The following is a 13,429-nucleotide window of genomic DNA, read 5'->3' on the forward strand; positions in this document are numbered from 1 at the left end:
ATTTTATCAGTAACGGTTATCATCAATTTAACCGAGCAGCGGGTTAATCAACTGTTTTAAGAATTTACAAATATTTTCCTATCACATATGAAAGAAGTAACGTAGTAGGCAAGTGGTAAACTATTTTACCAACAACATTGTATCTAAGGACTATAAACACAGACCAAAATGACATCTTAATTAAGTTTGGAGCATATCGTTTTTTCTAGTTTGTTAGCATTGTTAATTAGCCGAGTATCTGGTTCGAACATTTATCTAGCGATTCTGAGGATTCATTTAAAATTGGTTATTTATTGATTAAGGAATCTATATATGATATCCAGTTAAAAAGGCAATCAATTCGTTAAACGTTGACTAAGCATTCATATTTGATCTTATTTATAAGTTAAATACACTTGTTTAGGTTGCTGTTTGACGAACGTCAGTTTGACACAAAGAGATAAGATAGATGCAAGTAAATATGAGTCATCGTCCTTAAAAATCCATAAGATTCTAAGAGGGAAGAAATTTCTAGATAGTGAATACACAAGAGATGATTCAAATATTCGGAGAAAATGTACGCTAATAACAAGTATTGTATATTCCTGCAAAGAATGTTATACTGCAGACCACTGAATTCATGACCTTTCTCTCTCTCTCTCTCTCTCTCTCTCTCTCTCTCTCTCTCTCTCTCTCTCTCTCTCTCTCTCTCTATATATATATATATATATATATATATATATATATATATATATATATATATATATATATATATATAATTTTTTGAGTTGCGATAAAGGACTTTGGTAAACTCCATTTTCAAGCTAAGGGAAGTTTTCAAATCGCTTTGCTGTTAACATTTCTCTAATGCTGGGAATGATCAAAAGTCGCATGGCGGTAAGTATGGGCTGTAAGGAGGATATGGTATCACTTTGATGTGATTTTCCTGCAATCGACATTGGGTTGACTCGCTGATGATATCATGATTTTCAGCTAACCACACTTTATTTTTTTTATTCTGGATAAATGTTCGTGTCAACAACCCCATTGTTTTGCAAGTATCATACATTTGTACTGCTCCTGCACACCTGACAACAAATTTTGCACTCTTCGCAAGCAAGCGTTTCTGAGCTTGAATTTATTTCCCATAACAGTCTATATCCCTACGACAAATGAATGTCTGCTGTTTACGCAATCTCCTGTATTTTTTGTTTATTTCTGATTTACGAAATCAATGACGTTTGCTTCAGAAAGAACGATGAGATCTGGTGTTACCTTGTTGTTATTCGCGGCTATCTTTAATTAATGTAATCCACCTTGCAACTGTTGAATTTTGGGTATCTTCGATTATAGACATTGTCATTGATCTCCGTCGCCGAGCGGTTTACCAGTATCTGTACTTCTCAAACCCACTATGTACTCAGTTGTCGAATTGGTAATCTTTCACGGAAAGGTCTTAACCGTTGTTAAAACATGCAAGTAAAGGAACTCGTGTCAATGCATATGTACCAAAGACATGTCGGACTGGACAGGAGAAAGACTGATCTTTCCATACATATACAATTTGCTTTTTTTTATACTTTTCTGCATGTATGTTGAGATAAATAGGGGATATCTACGTTTTTGAGAAGATTTGCAAGGATTTTTCTCTCCATTCTGTGTCAGTGCAATTCATACTGCATTACTACATCGATAAAAAGAAATCCCAAAAATTTGCAATTATTTTAAGACAGCGGCCGTCTACAATATTAGCATATACAAACAGTGCTTCAGACTGTAGTTAGTTCAGTGGATATGACGTTATTATATTAGAAATAAAACACAAATTAATCAAGGTGAATACTTACTGTCTATTTGACGACTTTTCACCAACTGACCATCACGAACATGGGTTCTGTTGTTTCCAAAGCTCTTGAAATTTTTATATATTTTTTTATGTCCACGAACATGAAGACCCGCCCAAAGGCGGGGTTAGGAGTACGCGGGGTATAGGGCCGACCATGACCGCCCGGGGCCAGAGTATCGGTATCTCGATTGGTATGCTACTGCAAACACTGATTATGTCTAGACTAAATCAAATTTCGCGATTTGTCGCACGAATTTAGTTTTTCATTATTCATTATAAAAAAAAAATCCTGTTTGTGGACAACTGTTTTATAAAAAATCGAAATAATAAAATGACGACAATGTCTTTGGCCTAATAAACTGATTATTATCATTTTTCAAATAACATGAAGACACAAATTAAGAACAATAATTTGCTTAATTGCAAGTGTACTCTGAACGTCAAGTGTACTCTGAACGTCGACGTCTTGGTCATGACTCGTTACATTAGCCAAACATAACTGGCAATAAGTCAATATCACTATTAATAAATGTTGAGACACTAGCTGAAGGCAGTGTTTCAAGATGCAGACTGAACTAAGTGTTGCTGTGGTATCTATAGGCCATCCGGGTAGCCGGACAGGAATGACCATAGACTAGAGATAGACGAGACATCGCCCGCCTAGCCCAACGGCTCCCGCGCAACTGAGATCCAAGTTATCGGACAGCCGTTGGCCGCTAGTGGCGTTGAGAAAATGCCTGCATCTGTCTGCATCTGTGCTGCCACCTGTTAACTGCGTTACGAAGTTGACTAAGTTGACTTCGCAACTTTGTGTGCATTACGTGCGGCCTGTATCAGCGTTTCCAATTTACCGGAGAATATAGCTTGACAAATTCATAAGGACGACCTTAGACCTGAAGCGCATGGCCCCCTCAAGAGCGGGGCCTGGGGCGGTCGCCCCACTTGCCACCCACAAACGCCGTTCATGGACCCACCCTACCCCAAGCATGCTTGGGAACTTGTACAGTTAAAATTTAAATATTTTCTGGGTGAAGTAAGCAGTCGAAAAGTTTATGAACTTCAAGCTAACCGCCCAACAAAGTGGACCGACCTGAAATTTTGCAAGCTAAAGGAATTACCTTTAAATGCGCACGTTTTCTGTAATATGTATCCCTCCTATACAATTTAATTGCGGCACTGGGCTGTTAATAACGTTTAGAACATAAGTGAACTTTTACATTGTATTCCCATAAGCCATGACTTTATCATTTGATACATTTTTCACCCCCATACAGTGTCTTCCTACTGCGATAAATATGATAAATTTTTCCAAGTTATCATTAATTCAAATATCAAACAGATTAATTTGCATTTTAACAGAAGAATAAATACAGAATACACACTAGCTTTGAATAACTCGCATAAATTATTTTGGAAGTGATGAATAATTGAAATATAGACTTTTAAATGAGTTCTTTTTCTTATGGACGTAATATTGTGGGGAGTCATTATTTTACTGTAATTAAAAACTTTGAATTAGATTCCTTTATCAGGATATCCAGGCATTGGTTTAAGGGTGATATGTCAGACTCCCTGGTGCAAATTAATGCGCTCTGAAACCAGTAACAAGAACACTTTTATAAAAGCATATTAGGTATCACTGGCGTATTACATATTATGTCAGTAAGTAACATAGAATGTTTTTTTTTAATCTATGAACATAAATTTACATGTCTAAACTTAATATTCTATACTTAGTCGATGCTACTGTCGTTTTTCTATTCAATTAGATATTACATTATGTATAACACACGACGGAGATGATTTAATATTTATGAGATAATTAGGGATGTCTTTAAAAATTAAATAAAATTTGCTATTATAAGGGTTTGCAAGTTGAGACTTGAGAAATACTATGTCAAATATGTACAGCAAAAGATGGCATGCGTGATAACTTTTTGTTTTCTTTTTAGTGTGTGGCAAATGCCAAAATGAATAAGTAATAGATTTTAACGACACTAAGTAAAATATGGCATAAATAACAAGGCTTTTGCTTCAGGTTTCTAATATAGAGTTGTTAAATTATGTAAAAATACACCATTGCTTTTTCGTGTCTTTCATCCAAGACTGATTCAGGTTGCCAACAATAACATTTTTTGAGGATCAACCATCTTTGATGAGTTGTCTTGTTCAAGTGAGCAAAATTATAGAGGATCTTTCTTTGGTGGGTTGTCTTCTTCGAGTAATCAGAATTATCGACAATCTGTGATGAGGTTTCTTCTTCAAGGACAAGGAACTGATAAAAAACATTAGGAAACTATAGCAACGTAGCGCACGAATACAATTATTTATACGAATACGATTATTTACACGAATATCATAATTTACGCGAATACAATAAATAAGTGGAATAGAGGTCAAACTGTAGTTGAAAGCGCATAAGTCTAGTTTACTTTGGATAAAACATACATACATACATACATGCATACATGCATACATCCATCCATATATCCATCCATCCATCCATCCATCCATCCATACATACATACTGAAAAATTGTTAAAGTTACGTTAAAAAACCAAATCACACACACACACACACACACACACACACACACACACATACATACATACATCATTTTATTATGAGATATTAAAACATGTCAGTTGGAGGAAAATGATGTCGACACAGTTATGATACCACCTTTATCGCTACCGTGGCATAACACTTTTGGAAAAATACTTTTATTTTCCACTGAGGAAGTATATTTGCCTTTAAGTATGTTATTCAGACCTGGATTTCCATTTTTAGTCATATTTAATTTTTTCTTCTTCTGTTTCTTTGCTTTATGCATCACTATCGCCATCTCTCTCTCTCTCTCTCTCTCTCTCTCTCTCTCTCTCATAATTTTACTACACGTTTGTGTTAAATTAATTGCAAGTGTAATGACAATACTATTCTAATTAAATATTAATTTACTCATATTTTCAAATCATAAGAATGACGTGGTTTCGACACTCTTTTCTGTTTTGCCTTTCTTCTCAATACAGACTTTACTCCGATAATCAGCTTTAAGAATTTGTTTCGAATTGTGTGAAACACGGCGGGCATGTTCGAAAATCAAAAGATATTGCTTCCGCGTAGATGACAATAATGGAAAAGAATATATTGGGACATAATAAGGAAAAACTCACCGAATAAAATGCTCCTCTTAACGAAACCTTTACAGTAGGTGGATTAAAATGTGTGAATAATATAACCATGACTATAAAACGTTGAGACGTAAGTCTGCTCTAGATAACGTGTAGTTCACGAACTCCTTAAGAAGGCAGAGATCTTTTCCTCCGTGAACAATCGTTGTAGACTGTCACCACTGGCAGATTGCAGTGGAGGATCACTGCAGTATTTACATCTGTAAAAATCCTGGCGGGTGGTTTATACACGATACGCTAGCTGTTTAAAAAAATTGACACACATTATGCAAGTTAAGATCGCGAGCAAAGCTGTAGCTAATAATATATATTACATCAATCCCTCATATTAGAGTAAACATAATTTTCTACATTCTAAATCTTAATCTTCCATAATAAAATAATATTATTCAGCAACAAGATATTGGTAGAGCGTTGGAAACATCCATTTATTAACATACCTGTAGGCTGTATATATATATATATATATATATATATATATATATATATATATATATATATATATATATATATATATATATATATATATATGTGTGTGTGTGTGTGTGTGTGTGTGTGTGTGTGTGTGTGTGAACCACAATTAGCTTTATTTGCATTCCGTTTACAGCACAATTCTTGAATTCATAACGCTCGCTCTAAATTACTGACCATATTGTCAATTGCATGTCCAGGCAAAATATATACATGTAAGCCAGATTATCTTTACGACGAAAATATAATACCATCGAATGTTATTTTACCCCACAACAAGTATCCGTCTTCAGCAATTATCATAGGTAATAAACCGTTAGACAGGTAAATTAAATATCTGAGAATGCAATCTACAGGACGGGCGGTTGGCTAGTAATTTTTGTGCTTGGTGAATATGTATGCATACAATACGACAATATACAGCCTAAACTGTTTGTATACGAGTCAACGCTAGATGATTGGAGAACTACTTGACCTTTGGGTACCTGTTAAATGCGTTGACAGCATATTTAATTAAATCCAAAATAAGGTTTTACATAGAAATTTCGAGGCCTCAGGTGATATAGATGAATGAAAGATATTTGAAGTTTCACCCTAATTTATCCAAGTATTGTATACAAATAAATGTGTTTAACCTGGATAACAGAACACAGATTGACCCTCTTTGAAAATAACCATTCGTTTCAATTCGCTCTGCAGTCCTTCTCTATATCCATGTTAAATAAGGGTCACCGTGTTGCCGAGTGGTCTATCGCGCTCGCCTTGACAGATCACATACATTTCACCTCTGTCCGCGCGAGTTCCAGTATCGGTTCAACCAACACGAGAGAAAGCTTTCCAGTAGCTTCCCGTTGGTCGTCGCATGTTTTTTGTTCTCAACAACGTATACTGGCCACCACATATAGCCTATCGTGTGCTTAAAATGGCGTTAAACACCCACAAAAAACTAAACCAAACCGTGTTAAATATCGCAGAAAAACCTCCTCAAGTAAATGCTCAAACTGACAAAAGTTTTTTGATGATTCACAACTTTGTTTTGCAAAATAACTTTTAAATTCCCAAAACGATATCTTGCCGACTGATTCCAAAATAAACAATATATGTGTGTAAATTGTTTTGCAAATCATCTACCTCTTATGTGCTGCAACAATGCATTTCTATTTCCAATGCCAGGCAGTGGCGTCGCTGGGGGGGGGGGGGTGCGGGGGGTGCGGACCGCACCGGGTGACACCATGTCAGAGGGGTGACACCAAAATGAAAAATTGCAAATTTTACAGAGCACACACTGCTCGGTCTAGTCGGATTTCATAAGCGGATAACCGATCATAGTTAAATACATGACTAGCAGGCACAGCAGTGGCATCGCTAGGTGGATGCGGGGGGTGCGGACTGCACCGGGTGACACCATTAGAGGGGGTGACACCAAAATGGCATTACTAAGGATTCTGTATGGTCTGTTACGGAAGGAGGACCATGGGGGTGACACCATGAGCTACCGCACTGGGTGACACCAACCCGAGTGACGCCACTGATGCCAGGTAAATGAATATGACAAATATCGCTCACTAATATAAATCCTTATGGAAATAAAATCAGTGTTTCCAGTTATTTTAGTAGCCGATATCTCATATATGCCAATGTAATATTTGCTTCTAAGGGGGAATAAACTTGAAGTAGAATTATTATTATTATTATTATTATTATTATTATTCAATGTCCACGTTTAGGAGAATTCAGGAGAATTCGCCAGTCTGAGAGAGGATCCCATCAGTATATGTTTGTACTGAGTTGGTGAGTAAATGTTATTTTAATAAGATATAACCCATGTTAGTCATAGCCTGTAGTACATGAAATTAGAAAAGAAGCAATATTAGAGGAGTTATTTTTGTGATCCGTATTATTTTTATTCAATTTGTTCAAGAGATACAAAAGAAACGTGCGGCAGCAGACAATTCTAGAATAGTTCAAGAAGCAAAGTCATAGGAGATGAGTGTAGACTTGGGGGATAAAAACCCTTCTTCAAGACATTGTCATATGGTCAGAGACTGCAAAACAGGATCATCTTGGTAGGACTGACCGTTTTATGGGAAGAAGGAACGGAAGACGCACATGAAAGGAAGATGGAACATACCGGGAAGTGATTAAAAGCTGTGGTGCTAAAGGGTGGAAAAAAGTATGGCTCTTCCCGTTGAAGTAGGATGCAGAGGGTTTCTTGAACAATCAACCTGGAGGATGTCCATAGCACTCGGAGCAAAACCTAGAACATGAAAAAAATCAGTGCAGACAATGAGCAAGCCAACAGAAACAGGATCCTGTTGAATCTGGCTGTGACGTGAAAAAAAGAACTTGAAGCCAACATAGACGGACAGTGTGTGGTTAACACTGTCGCCCCGTCATCTGGAGGGTGTGCTAAGACCACAAGGGGTACGTACTTTTCATAATTTGGTGTTCGTAACTTGTATAACTCCTGTTCGTAACTCTATAACGTATTGCTCCTAAATTGTTTATGAATGTTCACAAGTAATGTTTCAAACTTAATTAACAGGAGAGAATGTTTGATTTATTTATTCTTTACTGATAGACTTGCGATCTCAAACTGACGACACTTGTTAGAAATATGACTGGTCTTATCATAACATTATTTTTCTTTGTGGAACATGACTGTGCCCATTTAGACCAATCTAGTAAGTATTGATGGTTACTGGGCTTTTTTTTTCATTAATACATATGCTTAAATGAAACTTGAGTGAAACCAGGTAGTGCAATCCAATATTGGACATGCATGTTGAAGAACCAGACATGAGCATAAATGTTTTAGAAAAACAATGAAGATGATTTCGAGTGCAAAGAGTTTCAACATTTAAGATAAAAAAGTTAGGAAATAATAAAAGTTACAATGTGTTGTTGTTGTTGTTGTTGTAGGGTTTAACGCCATTTCTCAGCACACGATAGGCTATACATGGCGGCCAGTATTAATGGTGGAGGATGAACCCGGGAAAACCCCGGAAAGAACCACCGACCCACGAGAAGTTACAATGTGTTAATTTACTGGTAGTGTTAAGACTACTTCATGACAATGTTCAGTTTAGTATAATGCGACTTTTCTTTTCGTTACGATTTCCAGCAATTTAATTGGTAAATGCCATTTTGAAGTTGTTGTACATGTAAAAGAATATTACGATTTATTCTCGCCCACTAGTTCTACTTTTTTCAACATGCGACTAAATATGTAATAAATGTAAAATAATTTAGAGTTATATTAGCAACGAAAGCAAAGTGATCATATTATGTTTACGGTGTATAATAAATAATGTTGTTAAAAAAAACCCAGAAGAAACCCAAACAAACAAAAATTAATCGACTTCATAAGACTGAAAATATAAAACTGAAACTTGGGTTCTTCTAGCATGCGGATAATCCGCGGTAAGAGTTGTGGGCGCTGTAATAACATATTTTTTTTTCCAAGTTACATTCTCACATGTACTTTGCAACATAATTACATACAGTACGGCCAAGAGTAGCCAATTATGAGTCGTATTTTCATGTTTTGAATGAAATTGGACCTGAAAAAGAAATTGAAAGACGCTTACATTCTTTTCAGTTGTAATTCCAATTTAAATCAACAACTTGTTGCAGATTTTATTAGTTTGGACTATAACATATTCACCCATGAAAACAGCAAAGATGGCCTTGAATGTCGTAGAAAACTCGGTGAGGGGAGGGGGATCATGTGAAACTAAACTAGTGTACAAATTTATAAAGATGGTAAGCAAATTTAATGTGGATAGAGCCTGATACAGCAGATAAGTAAAACAAACTAGTGAATTGTAACTTATATATATATATATATATATATATATATATATATATATATATATATATATATATATATATATATATATATATATATATATATATATATATATATTCGTATTCTGTTTGGTTTTTAATATATATCACTGTTGATATACATTATAGGGTCCTTTTTTCACACAGCACGATAAACGATCTGAAATAATGATAGGGAAATATTGCTTTCTACACAAAGGTTAGTACCTTATACAAATTAAGGCTAAAATACAGAACATTTTTGTTTTTCTAATTTATCATTGTTGAAGCAAAGAGGTCCTTCAGGTTCCAAAACACTTCAGTTCAGGGAAATACAACAGTGTTCAATTTGTAATATGAATCTCCCCACAACCATTGAAAGTTATTTATAGATCTTTTTTATACCGCGTGAGGGCCTAAACTTTGGTAACAAACACTTTCCTACGAGACAAATTTATGCAACTATTTTGAAGGTTATTGCTAAATACATCTACCAAAAATATATATCATTCCATATGCCTTTCCCTCCTTGTAGTTTACATTTGAAAATGTAGCTCTTGACCCACGTACATTCATTGATGTTACGAATATTCATTTCCCACCATTCACAAAAGAGCAATACCATGTTATTGCACTCTACTGTACCGTTCATCCTTTACACATTGACAACACTGTTTATTGTACGCCCAGCGAGGAAGGTGTGAAAGGCATCCTGAATGCCTTAACAATAAAGTTGGGGTAATAAAATATAGAGCTAGAAGTCAGGGCGCCGATCATGTATGTAACATGATCTAATGTAATTAAAGCGGTAACGAGTATCATTCCGACAGTATTATCGTAGGTAACAACCCGTTTGACAGGAAAATTAGATATCTCACACTGCATACTGGCCCAGTAGTTCTTCCGACAATCATCGCCGTGTTCCGCATATATATATATATATATATATATATATATATATATATATATATATATATATATATATATATATATATATATATATATATATATATAACCTTCCCGTTCCTGGTCTTATCAAAATTACAGTCAGTTTACCAGTTTTTCACATGACGCAAATTTTGCGCTAATATTTACCCAAGTAATTACAATTTTTTTATTACGTTATTGTTATTATTATTATTATTATTATTAGTAGTAGTAGTAGTAGTAGTAGTATTGTCTATTATCTCGATACAGAATTATATTAACACCTTTTCTGCAGAACTTACCAAGATATTAATTCTTTACCAAATCCTGCTGATGGTGTTGATCTCTCGCCACGCTGTAATTCTGTCCTTTGTTCGCAACTCAGAATTAGGCCAAAACATACTGCTTCGCTATGTGATACACACAAAAACCTGCTCGTCTATTATTTCTGCAAAACTTTTTATTGTTATATCTCTTGTTGTAAATTGCCTTTAGTGATTCTAATATGAAGGAGTCCAGAATATTTCGTAGATTTTTTTGTGATAATCGTTTGTTTTGTATATGCTTGTTGGGGTTTGTTTACACCAACCAACGAAGATGTTGTTTAGCCCGAAAACGGTAAACTGTCCTCTCTCTCTCTCTCTTTATTATTGATTTACCTTTTGGTTGCATTATGTACTATTATAATGATTTTGGACTATGGAGAAATTCCAAAATAAGGTGGGAAATTAAGTAGAGATTTGATGGATATATTATGTAACCTTTCATCTCTTAAACATAAGAAAAAACCTGTCCAAACGAATACGGTATTTAAAAGGATAACTTCATATATCAGACGCATTTTCATTGTTTCAGCTTCTATCATCTTATACTATATTAGTCTCGACTTAACAACATCTGTTTATAAGAAACAGTGTGTGTGATAAGGATTTTTAACGTAGCTTTAACAATTTTGGAGTCATATCGCTACGATGTCTGCAGTGTGGCAGTTTATAGTGGCGTCTAGCACTGGAGCATCATGCCGCAGACATGTAGCATGATGTCCCACCCAGTCACATTATCCTGACACCAGTCCGACCAGTCCTAACACAAACCTCTTAATGCTGAGCGCCTAGCGAGGCAGCTGTAAGTACCATTTTTGTAAGTCTTTGGTATAACTCTGCCGGGGATCGAACCCACGACCTCATTCTTCCGATGAGGACGCTCTAACCACTAGGCCACCGGAACGGTTATAAACAGAGTGAACTATTCGTTGGATGTTTGCCCGAATAATGTAGCGATATTGTGTGTGAATGTAACTCTAGTTTTAGTCGCATTTGTTATTTTTTTAAATTAAACTATATAAAGGCTCAAGTTACTAAACACCTAATTTGTGTCGATGGGCGCCCGCACACAGGGGTAAGGAGGCGGGGGATTTCACCTCTGAACATGTTTTGGCCTGCATCCGTAAACTTAAAAATTGATCACTATGTATTTGCCCATTCCCGAATATAAGTCTAGGGCCACCCTCCGGGGGCATCTATATATCTATGTATCAGAGTGTCTGTCTTATAAACTATCCATTTGTCTTCCTGTCTTGTGTTGGGAATGAAGAACAATCATATTAGTTGCATACATATGGCATGCAGGCACCTGCAAAGATTGTTTTACAAAAGGAGCATATCAAGAATACCTACCCCATTGTTTGGTGTTCCTCCTTATGTTTCAGCCAGTCATTGCTTGTGATTGTCATTATTTATGTGTGTTGTCCTGCATGAGAATTACATTACCATGTTCTTCAACATTTTGCTTCTCTACTGAGATAAATTATGTGGTTTGAAGCAATCTTGGTTCAGTATTATTTCCGCGAAAGATAGGTCATATAGTAATTGTATTAGGATAAAATGTAGTGTGGGATTAAGATGGAAATTGAAGTTTCTTTCATCAAGCTCCGTCGATAAGTCATCCATGTAAGAAATGTCAGTGTTGGAAATTCCAATATCCAGTATAAAGTTCAGGCAATAATATGAACGATTACCTGATGAATTGTAAAACTCTGACCTAACACTTGATTTAGAATGAAAAATGCCCCCCCACCTCCACCCCCCCACCCCCGGTTACATTTGAGATAATGGGTTGTTTTTATCTTCCTAAATAAATTATTTTAGTGTCATTTACATTGCGGCGAGAAACACATTCATTTCAATGATCCTATATGTATCGTCTTGTCCATCTGTCCTTTCGATTTTCATGTTGACCCTTATGTTGGCATTATATAGCTCTTATCATATATTATCATATTATTGTATTAAGCACAACTTACATTTTATGATATTCTCACTGCACGATCAAGCAAAAGAGCTATTACTATTGGATGGCATAGGTTGGATCTGTAAGACGTTTATACCTTCTAAATACACCCATCCATTTGATAAAAAATGTTAGACCTGTATGACGTTTATGCTTTCTCAATTACACCCCATCCATTATTTAACAAAGATAGGTCTGTAAGTATTTTATACGTTCTAAATTACACCCCATTCATTCGATAACAATGTTACGTCTGTAAGACGTTTATACGTTCTAAATTACACCTCAATTCATTCGATAACAATGTTACGTCTGTAAGACGTTTATACGTTCTAAATTACACCCCATTCATTCGATAACAATGTTACGTCTGTAAGACTTTTATACGTTCTAAATTACACACAGTTCATTCGATAACAATGTTACGTCTGTAAGACGTTAATACGTTCTGAATTAACTCCACCCATTATTTAACAACGTTAGGTGTGGTAGACGTTTATACCTTATAATTACACTCGATCTATCAGATAACAAACTTTGGTCTGTTTGACGTTTATACTTTCTTTATTCATCCACTACATAACAAAATTAGATCTCTTAGACGATTACACGTTCTAAATTACACCGCATCTACTAGATAACAATGTTAGGTCTGTAAGATGTTTGCACATTTGTAATCACACCCCATCCATAAGTTAACAATGTTAGGTCTGTTAGACGTTTATACGTTCTAGAGTATACCCCATCCATTACGTAACAAAGCTAGGTCTGTTATACGTTTGTACTTTCTAATTTACACCCCATCCATTAGATAATAATTATAGGTGTGTTAGATGCTTATACCTATTAAATTACACTCTGTCCATTAGAAAACAAAGTTAAAACTTTTATACGTTTA

This window comes from Sinohyriopsis cumingii, chromosome 13 (assembly GCF_028554795.1).
Source record: "Sinohyriopsis cumingii isolate HCF-2022 chromosome 13, ASM2855479v2, whole genome shotgun sequence".
Taxonomy (NCBI): Eukaryota; Metazoa; Mollusca; class Bivalvia; order Unionida; family Unionidae; genus Sinohyriopsis; species Sinohyriopsis cumingii.